The following is an 18,929-nucleotide window of genomic DNA, read 5'->3' as shown; positions in this document are numbered from 1 at the left end:
CCCCAGTAGGAGGTGTGCAGGAGGCAGCTGATCGATGTTTCTCTCTCATCAATGTTTCTAACTCTCTATCCATCTCCCTTCCTCTCTGTAAAAAAATCAATAAAGTATATTTTTAAAAATCAACAAAGGAAACAGAGACCTTAAATGACACACTAGATCAGATTAATTTAATTGACATTTACAGAACATTCCACCCCAAAGCTACAGAATATACATTCTACACAAGTGCACATGGGACATTCTCAAAGATAGCCCACATGTTAGGACACAAAATAAGTCTATATAAGTTCAAGATAATTTAAATTATATTAAGGATATTCTCAGATCACAATGGTATGAAACTAGAAATCAATTTCAATAAAAACACTCAAAAACATTCAAACACCTGGAGGCTAATAACATGTTATTAAACAAAGTGTTAAGTGTCATGTTCTTGTGCACCCATCATGAGATCAGATACCCAAATTTCTTCCATTTGGATATGACAATGAAGCTGACACAGGCAGAATCACAGTTAATTTGGGATAATGGGTAGGATGAGCAAGAAATAAACCTTTTTTTTTTCTGTAAACCACCAAGATTTTGGGGTATGTAGTTTGTTACTGTAGCATAACTTAGCCAAAGCTGATGCTTATAAGACTGATAAATCAGATTCCATAGGTTAAAAGCAGAACCAGTGGGCATATTCCAGCAAGTACAAATGTACTGCAACTATCTGCTCCATCTATTCCAGCATCCCAATGCAAGCAAACTGCTTTCATCTTTGAACCAGGAGATAGCACCAGACAAGTATTACAGGATGTTCAAAATCAATGGCTTCTGCATTACCTCTTTTTATTCCACTCGTTTTTATTGCTCTAGCACAGCGATTTTCAACTGGTGTGTTGCAAGAATTTGTAAAACATGCAGTAGCTGACTGTTTAGTCGGGGGCACTGACCACTGCTCCCTTACATTGTCAAATTAAAATTTGACAACAGCCAAAAAACAATAGGCATCCTGTGTGAATGAATCAAAATTATACCTATTATTTTGTCAGATCAGCAAAGATATATCTTTTTTGGTGTGCCACAGAATTTTAGTAAATAGTTTGTGTGCCATGATTTGAAAAGGTTGAAAATCACTGCTCTAGAGAACTGACCATCTAGTACTTCCATTTGCCTGACACTAGTGAGCCTCAAGTGTTTATAAAGATAAGATTTTTCCTCTTCTCTGTGTTAGCAACGAATAGGAGAAGATGAGAAGAGGAAATGGTTCAAAGAGGAAAGAGAAAGGTCTTGTGTGGTAAGAATCAAAATTCACATACCCAGACACATGAAAAGCATAACTTTATTTTCTGAAACAATTTACTTTGACTCTGTATTTAACCCATATTTGTTGAGGTCCTTTATCATTGGGTCCAGCCACAGTTTTGGAATCTGCTTTAGGGGTTTGCTAAGGAAAGTAGGGGAGGAGGTCCTGGGTCATCTCATCAATCCACACAAGTCATCACTGAGATATTTACCGTTCTGGTCCTCAGAGCTCCATGCTGTGTGTAACTCGCAGATGCTTCTGTGGCACACCGGCGATCTTCGCCAGACTGACCGTAACCTCTCTGCCCAGATGGATCTCACAGCATTTCCAGTTCGAGGACTGAGCTGCCTTCCCAACTGCACTGCCTGGGAAACAGCTCTCTGCTCTCATCATACTCCCTTTCCTCAAGGGGACTCACTCACTAACATAGGGAATACCCTGCTACTGTGTATTTGAGGACAGATTTTCTTATATCTAGCCAACGTCTACCCTCTCTTGGGCTAATGTTTTTTCAAAATAAATGCCAGGAAGAATCATAGTCATATTCTACTTTCCAACCAGCAATACCTCTACTCTGAGACAACAGGAAGAAGGCAGAAAACTTGACGGAATAGGAAGAAAAGCAAAGAGAAATACAGGAAGGTAAAATTTTAAATTAATCTTTTGTTCCTCCTTCCTCAAAATTACAAAATCATTGTGGTAGGCAGAATATCTAGAAATGGCCCCTAAAATTCCATATCCTAATCATGGGAGCCTGTGGATCATGGCTGTTATATTAAACTAGAGGCCTGGTACATGGAATTTCATGCACTGGGGGGCTGGGGGGGGGGGCGGGCAGGCCTCAGCCTGGCCTGCACCCTCTCGCAGTCTGGGATCCCTCACTCCTTAAGGCCTGTCTGCAGTGGAGGCAGGAGAGGCTCCTGCCACCGCGACTGCACTAACCAGCTGTGAGCCCAGCTTCTGGCTAAGCGGTGCTCCCCCTGTGGGAGCCCACTGACCATCAGGGGACAGCTCCTGCATTGAGCGTCTGCCCCCTGGTGGTCAGTGTGCATCATAGCGACCGGTCATTCTGCCGTTCGGTCCATTTACATATTAGGGTTTTATTATAAAGGATGTCACTGGAACCTTTTAAAAGGAAGAGCATTTCAAGTGGGCCTCATTAAATTCCTTAAGCCTTTAAAAGCAAAAAGAGACTTCACTTGCTGGTGACAGAGAGGAAGGTAGAAGAGGGAGTCAAAAGATATTTAAAGTATGAGAAGGACTTGATGCACGGTTGCTACTCTGAAGATGAAGGGACCTCAAGGAGCTGAGGATGCATCCCTGACTGATATCCAGCAAGGAAATTGGAACCTCAGGCCTACAACCACAAGTAACCAAATGCTGCCAACAACTTCAAAACAGATTCTTCTCTAGAACCTCCAGATAAGAAGTCAGCCCTGACCAGCAACACCTTGATTTTGCCTTTGTAAGCAGAAAATCCAGTGAGCCCACCTAAACTTAAACCTGTGACTTACAGAACTTAGAACTGATAAATGTGTGTTGTTCCAATAAGCTGCCTGTGTGGTAATTTGTTACATACCACTAGGAAAATAATATAACCATATTCCTTGTACCACCTATAAGTAATGATCACAAATTCCCCTAAGCACAATGAATGAATCTTCAGGGACCATTTTCCCTCTTAGTCAAATTGTTTAGTTGACTAATAGTGTCTGCCTCCCTTGTTGATATTAGAGCATTAAAATGGTGTTTATTAAACCTATATGATGATTGTGCATTGTTTTTTTTTTCTTTTTTTAAGTTCTCCATATGTGCTCACATTTATTTTATACTTACTTGGGCTGACACAAATATGACAACTTCATTTAATTAACTAAATAACCTATCTCGTTAAGGAAAATCATATTTCACCAATGTAAAAAACAAACAAAAAAACAAAAAACCTCTATGCTTAGAGATCTGAGGATGTGGTTCCTTTAGTAATCTGAGGATGTGGTTCCTTTAATAGGATGAAATTACAAAATTAAAAATGAGCTTTTACCAAAAGTACCCTTTTGCAAGATATACTATGGTCTGAATTGCCCTTGGTTTTCAGAATTCAAGTTAGAAAATTAGTTAATTCTTTAATAATTTGATTTCAGAAATCAAAAATTTTAAGAATTATATGATGTACTTCAACTTTGAATATAAATAAAGTCATCTTATCTCATTTATATATTCATTTTCTTTATTTTTATTAAGGGACCTAATAAAGCAAACTTTTTATTTCAAAACACTTGAAAAAGTAAAATTTTATTATTTTTTGTTTCTGATTTTTAGCCAACAAAAAAGTAAAAAGGTCAAAATAGATATTTCATCTTAAGTCACCATGATGCCCTTAGCATTCGTAAGCAGCCCTTCAGACAGGATTATCAGCATTTGTCTCCTAAAAAAGGCCTGCATTGGGATGGAAGTACCTCATTCAGGGAAGTTTGAAAAACCAAAACTTGTATTCCATAACTCTGGAACGTATAAGAGCCCTGATGTGCTATAAAAATGCTTTTTGATTCTTGAAATTTTCTTCTTGGTAATTCTGTGTCCCTCCTGTCAGTTTTTCAGCAATAAAAGCATTACCAGGTTGTGTTCACTGATCTTTTTATCTTTAAAAAATGTCTTCAAGACACACAGTTCAGGCAGTATTGCATTACATTCCCTAATGATTTCACATCTGCGCTCTTGTAACATCCTGTGAAGGCAGTTTTAACTGTCCTTTCTGGGTGGCTGGAAATGGATTGGTTAATATACAATAAAGTATAGTGAGGTAGATGTTTGACTACGTGATTTATTGTGAACAAGGCAGATCTGTTCCCTTAACAGGTTACCAAAGAGTCTGAAAAGTCACTATAAAACTAGTGGCCCGGTGCACAAAATTCATGCACATTAAAAGGGAATTAATTAGAAGAAATATTTTAATATTGCTATTCACATCACCCTGCCCGGCGCTGGGTGGAGAGGCAGTCTCATGTCCCAAGCCAGTGCAAGTCCCCACCCACCGATGCTGCAAGTCCCTGCCCACCTGGCCTGCCTCTCTCGCAGCCTCCTGCTGTTCGGTTGTTACAGTATCATGGTGTGATGACCATTTGCATATTAGCCTTTTATTATGATGATGATATCTGGCCCAACTTTTTGATTATTATGTGTGATAAATACCTGGAAATGTAATCATTCAGCCCAGGAGCCTGAATATTTGCTACATCCTGTCAAACTGTCTCCAGAAATGCTGTCTCCTATACTGTGGAGCAGTGCTATCAGGTGTTTCGTCACACCCTCTCCAGTACTGAATAGTGTGATTTTTTAAATGTTCTAGGTATCTTTCCTTTGCAATTACTTGATTACCTTTGAAGTTAACTTTTCTCATGTATATTAGTTACTTTATTTCTTCTTTAGTTCAAGGTCTTTGCTCAGACATATTCTTCTTTGAGTAATCCTATTTTGTTTGAGTTCATGGGAAGCAATAGCAGATTCCATGGAGGAAGGTGGGGAGCTAAAGAGGGGAGAGTGGTGCTGGACCAGATGTGGTTGGCAATGGCTCCTGTTAAGGGTTAGATTGGAGGTGAGGGGGTTAAAGGAGGTGTTAGTTCTGAGACTGAAATGTTAGGGTGAGGGCTCACAGTCAAAGGTCACCATTTGGGAGTTGGGCCTCTGGGGTCTGGTGGGGAGAATGAGGGTCAGACCCAGGTTTGGTGAGGGATGCAGAAGGGGAGTGGTCTAGCTGGGAAGGCCCATGGATCTGGGTGGCTCCCCGGATTCAGGCGCCCAGCACTCACTGCCAGCGCCGGGGCCACCGCACTGTCCCGGCCCCATGACAGCCAGACAGACCTGCAGCTTCAGCTCCGGCCACACTGCAGGGGCTGTGGGGAGTCACATGGCCCCCAAGCCTGTACCTCCTTGTCTCTAAGCTGGGCGCATGCCCCTCTTCAGTGAAACCTCCTAAGCGGCCCCTCTAGGTGACATCACCTGGTGACACCTGATGCTGTGTGGGCTGGGGGAGACTCTATGGGAGGAGGTCCTCTGTCCCCTAACCCGCCACCACAGGCCCGGAGCCCTCATCCCTGTGCATGTGGTCGTCTGTAACCGGCACCCAGAGGCTGGGGTGGAGGCAGAGGGTTCCCACAGCGTCGGAAACCACACGTCCCAAGGGTCCCACAGTCTCAGTGTTGCCACATGACTGCATGGCCTTGGTGTTATGCCACTACTTTCTGATGCCAGTTTTGCACCTTAAACTCTTAAATTAACCACAAGGACGGCTTTCCTCTTCGCCCTCCCAGGACTCACAGTTCTGTTGCATATGCTCCTTTCAAAGGGCAGTTTCTAGTTCTTGGCCATGTGGGGTGTTGCTGAGTTTTCATTCTAAGTTTTCACGTGGGACATCCTGAATTCTGTGAGGATGGTGACTCTGTCTGTTCTACAGCAAGCCTGTGAGCGAACAAATACGATCCCCATTTTACATCTACTCTCACACTATAGTAACATTTCCCCAATTCCCACGCTCCACTACACCGAATAAACCAATTCCCCACAATCCACTCCACTGAATAAGAATGAGGATCCAAGCTCACTTTTCACATGAGGAACCAATGAGGCAGCCTCACACCCCCAGCCGGGCACCAGGCTGGGAGGCAGCCTCGGGTCCCGGTGGTGCAAATCCCCACCCCCGTCCCTGATGCTGCAAGTCCCTGCCCACCGACACTGCAAGTTCCCGCATACCCGTTCCTGCTGCGCATGCAGCCTGCTGATCAGTCATTATGTGGCGGCATCCCTACTAATTTGTATATTACCCTATTATAAGTATAGATAGTTTGTGGCCAAAATTTATAGGCCACAATACTCTTTGGGTGATTGAAATTCTTCAGAAGCCAGAGTAAGGAAAAGAAGGATGAGGTAAGAAAGGAGGGAGCAAATAATGGGGAGAATGTTACCAAGTTAGTCTCAGCATCCCACCAGATGCAGTTGAGTGGTCCATCTCACATGATTCCTTCATGAAGGAAGTATAAACTAGTGTTTCTCTAACAGTCCACAGGGACATGGAAGGGACAGGGATTTATCTGCAGGTTTGTTTTCCCCATAGGACACCAAGTCTCTCACACTTCCGGGTTACACAACAGTGGCCAGTATGGCCATCCCTAGAAAGCCATATCCCAAGAAAGCAGTGGCAGCTCCTGCAGTGCTTATGGCAGACCTGCAAGAAGAGGCAAGCCTGGGAATGGATGCAAACTCAGGCAATCCCCACCTTTCCACCAGCAACTACTTGGTCTCAGCCTATTGAGCCATGGCACATGGGTGCTCAGCAGGTCCCAGGGCATCTTGTGCTTCAGTAGCAATAGTGAGGGCCCAGTGCCAAAGGGGTAAAAAGCTCTTAGCATGATGCATAAGGAAAGATGATGCCAAATCATGCCCATGAGCAACCTGAGGCCCTAAGGAAAGCTGCTTCCAACACAAAGCAACAATGGACTTTAAGGAAGATTAAAACTGCCCCTCCCTCTAATGGAGATTGAAACTGCCCCTTTAGGGTCTATAACAATGCAGTTGATTTCAGTCAATATTCCTGGAGATCTTTTATAATTTACTAGAGGCCCGGAGCACAAAATTCATGTATGGTTACGGTCCCTAGTCCTGGCCTGCAATCAAGGCCATCTTCCCTGGCCACCAGCAGCCGGCCCCAACCCCCACCACCACCCACCCCCGATTCCCCGTTTGCCATCGGGCGATCGGAGCCTGCCGGCCAGGGGGAGGGACCGAGAGGTTGGCCGTTCCCACCTGCTCACCGGCCCTGTCCCTTGACGCTGGTCACGCTCTGTGTGTGGGGCAACCAGCGGTGCGGGGTCCTTGGCCTGGTGCTGCTCAATCTGCCACCACCCACCCACGGTTCCCCATTTGCCATTGGGTGATCTGAGCCTGCCAGCCAGGGGAAGGGACTAAGAGGTTGGTCACCTCAAAAGGGGCCTGCAGGCTAGGGGCAGCTCCTGTGTTGAGCATCTGCCCTCTGGTGGTCAGTATGCATCATAGCGACCAGTTATTCTGCCGCTGAGTCGATTTGCATATTACCTTTTTATTATATAGGATTACATCCAGCAGAAAATTTTGGCCAAGCAATCCCAGAAATCTGCTTAAATTGGACCAACACAGACTCCTTGTCTGATCCTCTTCTGAGGGGAAAAAAAAAGGACTTCTTTTCTCCCCTTAGAGGGAAAGCCTGTCTTCTGAAAGGTGGCCAATTAAAGTCACCAAAAATGACTTAAAGATAATTAGGAAACTAAGTTCTAGGCCCTACTAATAAGCTGGTCCCAATGATGTCATTGAATCTTATTACTTTCCTTCTCCACTAGCCTTTTAATGGCTCTCTTGCCTCTAGCCAGCACTTCAACTGGTCTGGGCTATGTGTTTAGTGAGGTAATCCAGAATTTTATCACCAATGGGTCTGAACCCTCCCTCCTTTGCCTTGTCATTGTCAGACCATGGTTGTTACAATTGTCCATTTACAGTTATTGTTGGGCATGGAAGCACCAAAATATATAGCCATGATTGCAAACATTTTGCTTCTCATCCTTTTTATGTATCAGAAGGAATATATATATGAATAAAAGAGAGGTAGAAAGCCACTGTAAAAACAAATTTATAATTTTACCTAATGCCCACCACCAATAATAACAGCAATGACAAAAACAAAACTGCATTGCTAAAATTAAGAAAGCCTAAGATATCCAACCTAGAAGCACCATAAAGTACCAAAATGAAACACACATATGTGCATACAATTGCTTAATGATAAGCAATCTTATAAGAACTAGTAGCCCTGTGCATGAATCCATGCACGAGTAGCTCTCTGTGGGGCCTGGCTGCTCCGTACCTGCTGCTCAGAGGCTCTCCGCAACCCAGAGGCCCATCCACGGCTGGGCACGGAATGCTTGCCTTGTCGCGGGGGCAACGACACAAGCATTCTCCTCCACTCCCACTGCTCCACTGCTCAGAGGCCCTCTGCGCGACGAAGCAAGCATTCTGCAAGGCCCGTCATGCTGCCCACTCTCAGCGGCCGCCCCCCAGGACTGGGGGACTCCGGCGGGGCTGAGACGACTGAGTGCTGCCATCTTGTGGCTATGGGCACCACCATCTTTGTGACAGAGTGATGGTTAATTTGCATATTACCCTTTTATTAGATAGGAGAATGGTAAAGCCTACTTATAAAAGGAAATATATTATTTGGAATAATAATATTATTTTTATAGCAGTTTAGTTGCTAGATTTATAAATATTACACCAAAGCATCACTGTGACTATCTGTAGGATCCTTAAGGATTAGGATCAGGCTCCAATAAAACAATGTCATGCTAATATCTTTATGTTTCTTCCAAATATATATGTTGGATTGAATTGAGGACATATCTGACATTAAAATGAATTCTATAGCAAGGCCAGGGTTCAACTTAACACACTGGGACACAGAAAATAATGACTGTAGTTTTGTAGAAATCCAGATTTTATTCCAGGTAAACTGTCATATACAATAAGAATGAATTTTGTTTTTGTCTGTCTGTTTGTTTGTTTGGTATCTCATCAAGTAGTAGAATAAAATTACAGCCTTACAACTTCCTGAAAAACCCACTGTCTCCCTTGAAAATAGTTGAAATGGGCTTTGATGCTTTGAATGTACAAATTATGTAAAAGGAAAGAATGCACAGAGGGTAGAGAAGAAATAAAACATGTTTCTGCAAACTATGATAAATTGTTCAAAATAGTTCATCATTATACTCGTAGCTAGAGCTCTTAATTAGAATTCCAATCCAAAACCAAACACATCTGTTCTTCTTTAACACTGACAATCAAGTGCTTCCTTTGTTCCAATAAATTTCCACCCAACAATTCAATGTTTTATGTGAAATAATTCCCCAATCCACTGGGTTGTTGGTTTTTTGTTTGTTTGTTTTACATTTTATTTGTCAACTTCAGGTTTACACTAAACATCTAGAAAATCCAAAATTATATGAGAAAAATAATCTCAAAGGTAACCATTGCCAAGAACAGCATGCTGAAACTTCTCCCAGATGTAAAAATTTTATTTGTGATGAGAATGCATGATAGACCACTAGAGAAAAAGAAAAAAATAACTGGAACAGCTAAAACAATTACACAGTGTAATGGTTTCATCATTGTCATTTCACTGACTCACATCTGCGACTATATTGAATCTGCTGCTAATTAAATAAGGACATCATAGGACATAAAACATCTGGGCCAAAATCGTGACTGAGGTACATGTCTATCCCTCACACTTTCTTTTCACTTGACAAGGCTTCATGAAAGAATAATTTTCTTCCTTAAAAGAATTTGAAACAAAAAGTTTATTCCTGTAAATATTTGTTATCCATCTCCTCTTGTAGTGGTATGTTATCCTATATAATAAAAGGCTGATATGCAAATAGATTGAACAGCAGAACAACTGAACAACCGGTCGCTATGATGTGCGCTGACCACCAGGGGGTGGGTGTCGACAGCAGGCGGCAGAGCATGAACAAGGTGGGCGTTGGCCACGGTGGTATAGTGGAGCAGGTGAGCAGGGGTGCCAGACCAAGGTGGGGCGCCAGTCGCTGTCATCAGGGCGAGCCTCTGGAGGTTACTGAAAATTCTTTGCTCCTACGCGCCACAGTCCCACCCAGTGCTTGCACCCACTGCCAGCATCGGCCCCACTCACACCCACTGCTGGCAGCGGCCCCAGTCACTCCACGCCATCAGCAGGTGCGAGCAGTGCTGGTGCCGTCAGTGCATGGGAGCAGCAGCAGCAGGAGCTGGGCTGCCGGCAGACAGGGTACCGGGGGCCGTGGCAGGAGGGGCCGGGCAGGGGTGCGGAGGGTGGCTGACACCCATCCCTGTGCCCACCACAGCCTCGCAGCCCACAGTTTATTTCAAGATGCAAGGATTCGTGCACTGGGCCCCTAGAAATATATATAATGTTTCAAATTAATTCTGTTAAAATATAGTTTCCTCTGATAATTTCGAAAACAAATCTTACTTCACATCTACCCCCAGGGATAACATTGAACTTTTTTTGCATATTTGTAATTTCTTTAGTTATAATCACTATAATTTGTAAGAAGGTTCTTCCCAGGTCATTTCTTTGACAGCCTGGTGATACAAAGCTTAACATATCTTCCTTAAGAGTTTCTAAATCATCTTTACCCAGCACCAACAATACAGAATGTCACTGATGTCTACATAATGTTCAAGAATAACACACATAAAAATTACCAACTGTTCAGTGTTTTGTTTTGTTTTAAGTTTATGTTTTGTACTATGAGAGGATTCAAAAATGAACAAGAGCATAAGACATGTTGTGGTGGGGAAGGGTACTACAGGATTCCTACCTCTCAAGCCAATTACTCAATATAATTATGAAATGCCAAAGTCTTAAAAAAATAGTCTACTTGTGTCCCTCCCTCCCAAATTTATACAAAAGAACAATTATAACCTCTGCTGTTAGTTATCTTCAAAAAGGATTTTTAAGGTATAGGTTTTATCTGCCTTATTTTAGCTAAATATCAGATTTTATTTATTCACTGAAAACCCATGCAGGCACCTAAGTCCTGGCATTTCTCTGGATGTGCCGGTCAATGCAAGTTGCCCTCACTAACTCATCTAGAGGTTTTTGTTTTTGCCGCTCTGTCTTCCCTCTTTAAACAAAAATTTCAAGAGTGAACAAAATAAAGCACTTTAATTTATGGAGTTTACACTCTAGCTGAAAAGAGAACTAAAAATTAAAAGTGAAAATTAAAAGTCAAATAGAAACTAAAAATTAAGCTGCATTGTTTTATATATCTATACTAACAAAAGTGTTATATGCTAATTGACCATCACTCTGTGACAAAAATGGTGGCATCCATAGCCACAAAGATGGCGGTGGCAGCCCCGGAGGTGCCCTGCATGCTCCCCCTCCCTCTGTCTCTGCCGCCACCGAGAGAGGCACCCTCGGAGGCAGCAGAGGGGGAGCACCCCGGTGACCAAAGCAAGCCCAGTGCCCCATGCGCCCCATGTGCTCCAGGCACCTCCAGACCTCTGAAAACAGCCCTCAGCCCCTTACCCAGGCTGGCCACGCCCCCATGGAGTGAGGGTCCCTGCTGGGACCCCCACCCTGAAGGAGGTGTGGCCAGCCTGAAAACAGCCCTCAGCCCCTCACCCAGGCTGGCCACGCCCCCCCCAGTGGGGACTCCCACCCCAATGGAGACATGGCCGGCCTGGAAACCACCACAGGCCCCTCACCCAGGTCACCCTGCCCTGCAAGGGAACCCCTACCCTGATCCAGGACACCCTTCAGGGCAAACCAGCTGGCCCCCACCCATGCACCAGGCCTCCATCTATACTAATAAAAGGGTAATGTGATAATTAGACTGGGAGACCTTCCAGGAGACCTTCCGGACATTCTTCTGGACAAAGCCATGGTGGCGGAGCCGAGGTAGAGGCAGTTAGGGGCCAAGAGGGGAGGGCAGTTGTGGGTGATCAGGCCAGTGGGGGGCGTCATTGGGGATGATCAGGCCATCAGTGGGGGTCAGTTGGGGGTGATCAGGCTGGCAGGGGGGGCAGTTGGGGTCAAGCAGGCCAGCAGGCAGAGTGGTTAGGGGCAATCAGGCAGGCAGGCAGGTGAGCAGTTAGGAAGCAGCAGTCCCAGATTACGAGTGGGATGTCCGAAATCCTCTGAGGGGTCCCAGATTAGAGAGGGTGCAGGCCGGGCTGAGGGACAACCCTCCATGCACAAATTTCATGCACCAGGCCACTAGTATATATATAAAACATTAATATGCAAATAGACTGAACATCAGAACAACCGAACAACCGGGTGCTATGATGTGTGCTGACCATGGGGGGCACACACGGAACATAGCGGGCATTGGCAGCAGTCGGCAGAGCACGGAACATGGTGGGCATCAGCTGCAGAGGAATGGTGGAGCAGGTGAGTGGCAGCACCAGATCAAGGCAGGGCGCTGGTCACTGTCATCGGGGAGAGCCTCTGGTGGTTACTGAAAATTCTTTGCTCCCACGTGCTGCAATCCCACCCAGCATTCACACCAGCTGCTTGTGCCAGAGCCACCACTCACACCCACTGCTGCCAATGGCCCTGCTCGCACCTGCTGCCGGCACCCAGTGCAGGTCCCAATCACCCCTGAGGGCTTCTCTACCTCCCCCTGCTCTTGAGGGATGATCGGGGCAGCAGCTGCCACTTGCACCCCCTGACGGTGCCGGCCCTGCCCACACCTGCTGCTATTGCTGGCCCCAATCGCTCCACGCCATCAGCAGGTGCAAGCAGGGCCGACACTGTCAGCAAGTGGGAGTGGCAGCGGTGGGAGCGGGGCTGCCAGCAGACAGGGGTCCCGGGGGGGGCGTGGTGGGTGGGGCCTGGCGGGGGTGCAGAGGATGGGCCAAGACCCACACCTGTGTGCACCACAGCTTTGCAGCCTATAGACCCTTTCAAGGTACATGAATTCATGCATTGGGCCCCTAGTCTAATAATAAAGAGAAACTTTCTTTGTGGGATTTTTCAGAGATTTATAGTTAACATAAAATTCCAAAGATAATTATGCAGTCCTTTATATCCTATATAATAAAGATGTAATATGCAAATTGACCATCACTCCAATGCACAAGATGGCCGCCCCCATGTGGTCAAAGATGGCTGCCCCATGTGGACACAAGATGGCCACCACAAGATGGCCAGCAGGGTAGGGCAGTTGTGGGCGATCAGGCCAGCAGGGAAGGCAGTTGGGAGGGACCAGGCCTGCAGGGGAGGGCAGTTGGGGGCAACCAGGCTGGCAGGGGAGGGCAGTTAGGGGCAATCGGACCAGCAGAGAAGCAGTTAGCTGTCGATCAGGCCGACAGGGGAGTGGTTAGGGGGTGATCAGGCTGGCAGGCAGATGCAGTTACGGGCAATCAGGCAGGCAGGTGAGCAGTTGGGAACCAGCAGTCCTGAATTGTGAGAGGGATCCCAGATTGGAGAGGATGCAGGCTGGGCTGAGCGACACACACACACACACACACACACACACACACACACACACATGAATTTCGTGCACCAGGCCTCTAGTTTGCATATAATCACTTAAAAATATTTAGAAAACATGGGCAAATATAATTATGATTGTTATCTTTTGCGATGTTACCTTAGTTTCCACAGTTTTAATGTATTTTTGTTTTGCCTGGAAATATGAAATGAAATGCCTGATTTGGATGTACCACATATTAGGCCAGACAAAATTAAATTTTCAAGATGAGAGCAGGCAAAGCACCAGTGCACTTGTGAATAAAAGTATAACTTAGTCCACCTATGTGGCTTAGTGGTTGAGCATCAACCTATGAACCAAGAGGTCACAGTTCAGTTCCCAGGTGTATGCCCGGGTTGTGGGCTCAATCCCCAGTAGGGGGCATGCAGCAGGCAGCAGCTTCTCTCTCATCATTTATGGTTCTATCTTTCTCTCTCTCTCCCTCTCATTTCCTCTCTCTGAAAACAATTTTTTTTAGTATAAATTAAAATTGTACATGGAAAGCATACAAACTTCAGTAGAACTTAAGCCTTTTCTGCTTTTGCAGGGGTAAATATTATCTACTTCAAGTTTCTTTTTGTTTTCAATTTTTTTACACATACTGTAAACAATGGAATAAAAACTTGTAAGAAATATTGAGGCATTATCTCAAATAAGAGGAAAAAAGTCAATAGAGGCATAATCCAAAAAAAAAACCCAGATATTGAAATTATCAGACTTAGAATTTTCATAATAAGTATAATTAATATGTTAAATATATTATTGTGAAAAAGATAAACAGCATGTGTGAACATATGGAGAATTTTAGTAGAAAAAAGGGAACTCTAAGCTCTAATTCTAGAAATTTTAGAACTAAACAATATGACATTAGGGGGAAAAATCAGTAGGTAAGCTTAATAGCAGAATAAAGGATCATTGAATTCAAATTATTTTAAATGAAAGCATTTGAATAATAGTACAAAGAGAAATAAAGGAGAGAAACAAAACTGAACAAAGCTTCTGATATTGGTAGGACAATATCAAATGGTATAACATATATGTAATTGGAGTTCAGAATAAAAAAAGGAGAGAAGAAATACCAATCTTACACAAACTCATAAAATAAAGGAGGAAACACTTTCCAATTTATTTTATAAAGCCAACATAACTCTGATACAAAAACTTGGTAAAGATATTACAAGTGTGAACCATGAGAAGAAAAGAAAAAAAGACATCTATTAAGAAGTGCTCCTGGTGACGAACCAGACTTAGATAAAAAGCAGAGTCTAGCAGCCATTTCTGCACTGGGGCCTCTCACACAAACTGCTCTTCAGGGAGAAGCCATTGCTGAGCTGCCTGCCTCAGTGCTGAACTAACTGCCTGCACTATGTTTGTGCCATCTGACTCAGCTTATAAAGTAGTTCCTGGAATCCTATTTCAACCAATAGGACTGAGGCTTTCCCCATCTAATCAGAGCCACCCCACTCCAGCCAATTAGTGAGACTCTATTCTGCCTGATCAGGAAAGTGCCGTTTGGACCAATCAAACTAGGAGGACTTGGAGTCCTCATTTTCATGAGGATGAACCAATCAGGCACCAGGGGCCAGGACTCCTGTCCATATAAGTCAGCTCCCTGGCTCCCAAGTGCACTTTCCCTTTCCACCTAGGACACTGTTTCTCTGGCTGAGCTGAAATGCTATAGATGTCTGACCAGTGCAGTGCAAAGCATGGAGCAAAGCAGATCAGACCAGACCATAGAGGAGCAGAGCATAGCTGTCTAGCCAGAGAGGGACCGGGCCCCAGAGCTGTCCTATAGCCTTTGCTGTATCACAATTGAGCTATTTCACACGGAGCTGTTTCCACAGTCCTGCTGTATCATAATTTGCATGGGTAGAGTCCCTAGGCCTGGCCGGCAATCAGGGCTGATCGGGGCCTTTCTTCCTCCAGCTGCCGGCTGCTGGCCTGGGCCTTCCTCCATTTCATGCCTAGGGACTCTACCCATGCATGAATTTCATGCACTGGGTCTCTAGTAGAATATAAAATCTCTAATCATAAAATTAAAAATTTAATAATCAAACTTCATAAAAATTAGAAAATTCTGCTTTTAAAAACTATTAGTAAAATAAATAAGCAAACTACAGACATAAAATATTTGAACAAACTCTTTACAAAAGCAGAGGAATGGCCAATAAATATATGCATAGGTGCTCAATAGCATTTGTCATCGAGAAAATGAAATTGAAGGTCACAATGAGATATAATTTTCACCTGTTAGAATGGCTCAACTACTGGATAACACTAAATTCTAGCAAGGATATGAAGAATTGGAACTCATACATTTCTTATGAAAGTGTGAAATAGTACAACCACTTTGGAAATAACATATGACCCAGAATTACAGTTCTGGATATTTACCCAAGAGAAATAAGAAAGTATGCCCACAAAAACAAAACAAAAAAATAACTGTGAAATAATGATCATAGGAATCTTACTCATCATAACTCCAAACTAGAAACAACACAAAGTTTATCTACAGTGTCATAGATTAACTAATTGTGATATAGTCACAAATGAAATATTATCAACCAGAAAATGAGCCATTAATACATACAACAACATAAATAAATCTTAAGATATTGTTAGACTGTAGAAGCTGTATCCAAATTAGTACATATTAAATTATTTCATTAGTATACAGTTCAAAAAACAGGCAAAACTAATCTATGAGGATTGAAATGAGACACTATTTTTTTCTGGGGAAGGTATATTGACTGGAAAGTGTCCCAAAGGAACTTTTTGAAATGACTAGGGGCCCAGTTCATGAAATTCATGCACAGGGGAGGGGTCCCTCAGCCCAGCCTGCCCCCTCTCACACACTGGGAGCCCTCAGGGGATGTCCTACTGATGGCTTAGGCCTGCTCCTCGTTGGGAGTGGACCTAAGCCCCAGTCTGGCCTCCCTTTGTGGGAGGCAACCGGGCTGATCAGGGGAAGGCACCAGCCCCATCACCCCGCTGCTGGAGCCACTGCCAGTCACAGCAGCCACTAAGGTATTTTCATCAACACGGACTCCAGTCCCTTCACCATAAAAAAACGACAACTTTCTTTAGGCATTTTCAAGATGTGTCTTTCATAGGATATGATATTTCTTTCTTTATTTTTCTTTTTATCCTCACCTGAGGATATGTTTCTATTGATTGTTTTCCTCTTCCCTCCGATCCCAGGCTCGGCCCCTTCCCAAGCCTAAAGCCTCCGCCCAAGGCTTTAGGCTTGGGAAGGGGTTCCCCCCAGCACCTCTAATTGCAGGTTCGGCCCCTTCCCAAGCCTAAAGCCTTCGCCCTAGGCTTTAGGCTTGGGAAGGAGTCCCCCCCCTACCCCCCCCCCGGCACCTCCGATTGCAGGCTTGGCCTCTGCCCAAGCCTAAAGCCTCCACCCCAGGTTTAGGCTTGGGAAGGGGCCCCCCTGCCCTTCCGATGGCCGGCTGGGAGTGACCAGGATGCCAAGGAGGTTCCTGGGACCCAGGTATGTATGCAAATTAACCACCATCTTTGTTGGGTTAATTTGCATACTCACTCTGATTGGCTGTGGGCGTAGCAGAGGTACAGTCAATTTACATGTTTCTCTATTATTAGGTAAGATGAATTGTTCTATATCATTATTTGAATGGGGGTTACATAGATGTATAGAATTGTCAAAACATATCAAAATATACATTAAGGCCTATGAATTTTATTAATATCAATGATATCTTTATAAAAATGAAAAGGATAAGAAATGCATAAAAAGTGTTATGAAAGATCAGTTTATCTGAGAAATTTAAACTATAATGGAGATTTACAGTTAGCACCACTGTATGTATATATCCATGAACAGGCCTCTTCAATTACAAGTATCACCAGTTAAGCAGAACTTATAAGAATAATACTCATTAAGTGAAATACATCAAAAGGAAGCTAAAGCCAGGCAAGTAATTAATCACATACCTCGTGAGAAGAGGGAGCCAGTCCAGAAAAAAGCCCTGAGCTTAACTTGTTAGGTGCAGGATTTAGGTAAGGAGGCAGCTTCCTCCCCAGTGTGTTGCAGATATCGGAGGTCTGAATAGGTTGAAACTAGGGAAGTACTAAGACAGGAGACTGTTCTTGTCAGAAAGCTGGTTCCTTGTAATGAACTGGGGTCTGCTTTGTCAGAGCCAAAATGCACACCTGATCCTACTCAACCTCCTCACATTCAGTGAGCAAGACACCAGCAAGTCTGAAAACTTATCAGCACAGATTTGCCATTTGAAATTTCAAGGCCTGGCTGACCATGGCCTCTATTTTCTCTCATTTTTTGTCTCCAAGTGGCTGTTTTCTCAGTGTTCTTTCTTCCTGACTCCAAACCTTCAGTATGACTCTCTATTTTCTTCTGGAGTTCTTTGACCTTGCTTGTAACCTGTCTAAAGGATAGCCAGCTCCCCCACAGAGAGGGCTTTTCACACAGGTGGTGCTACCTCTCCTGACCATTCCTCTGTTTCCCCACTTGAAGTCTTTATTCTGTATTAGTCTGCCTTCTTTGGGCCTGCCTTCCCTTCATATCCTAAGCTGCTTTCAAGATGTTTTCCATGTCCCTGGCTGGTGTGGCCCAGTTGCTTGGGCATTCTCCTGTACACTAAAAGGTTGCTGGTTCAATTCCCAGTCGGGGTACATGTCTAGATTATAGGCTCAATCCCCAGTAGGGGGCATTCATGAGGCAGTCCATTAATGTTCCACTGTCACATCAATGTTTCTCTCCCTTTCTGTAAAAATCAACATAAATATTTTTAAAAGAGATTTTCCATATTTTTTACAATTTTTTACTTTAAATTTCAGTTTAGATACAATATTATATTAGTTTCAGTTGTACAATCCAGTGATTAGCATTATATAATTTACTAAATGATCACCTGACACCATACATAGTTATTACAATATTATTGACTATATTCCCTATCCTTTACATCCTTGTGACTACTCTGTAACTGCCAATTTGTACTTCTTTCTCTTTGTTTTTTTGAAGAGTATTTTTTTATTGATTTGTAGAGAGAGAAAGGAAGGAGAGAGAGAAAACATCAATGTGAGAGGGAAACACTGATTGGCTGCCTCCTGCTAAAGCTGTGTGTGTCTTTCTATCTGAAGTGAGTCTCTTGTCTTTTGATTGGCGCATTGAATAGATTTGCATTAAAAGTAATTGTTAATAGATATGTATTTATTGCCATTTTATCATTCATATATTTTTTTATCTTTTTTTTTGTCTTCTTAAAGAAGACCTTTTAACATTTCTTATAATACTGATTTGGTGGTGATGAACTCCTTTAGCTTTTTCTTTGTCTGGGAGCTCTTTATCTATCCTTTGATTCTAAATGACAGCTTTGCTGGGTAGAGTAATCTTGGTTGTAGGTCCTTGCTTTGTATCACTTTGAATATTTCTTGCCACTCCCTTCTGGCCTGCAGTTTCTGTTGAGAAAAGAGCTGACTGATTTCTGTTGCATGGGTGCTCCATTGTAGATAACTGTTTTTCTCTTGCTGATTCTAAAATTCTCTCTCTGTCTTTAACCTTTGGCATTTTAATTAGAATGTGTCTTAGT

Source organism: Cnephaeus nilssonii, assembly GCF_951640355.1.
Source record: "Cnephaeus nilssonii genome assembly, chromosome: 1".
NCBI lineage: Eukaryota > Metazoa > Chordata > Mammalia > Chiroptera > Vespertilionidae > Cnephaeus > Cnephaeus nilssonii.
Note: the sequence above shows the minus strand (reverse complement) of the source record.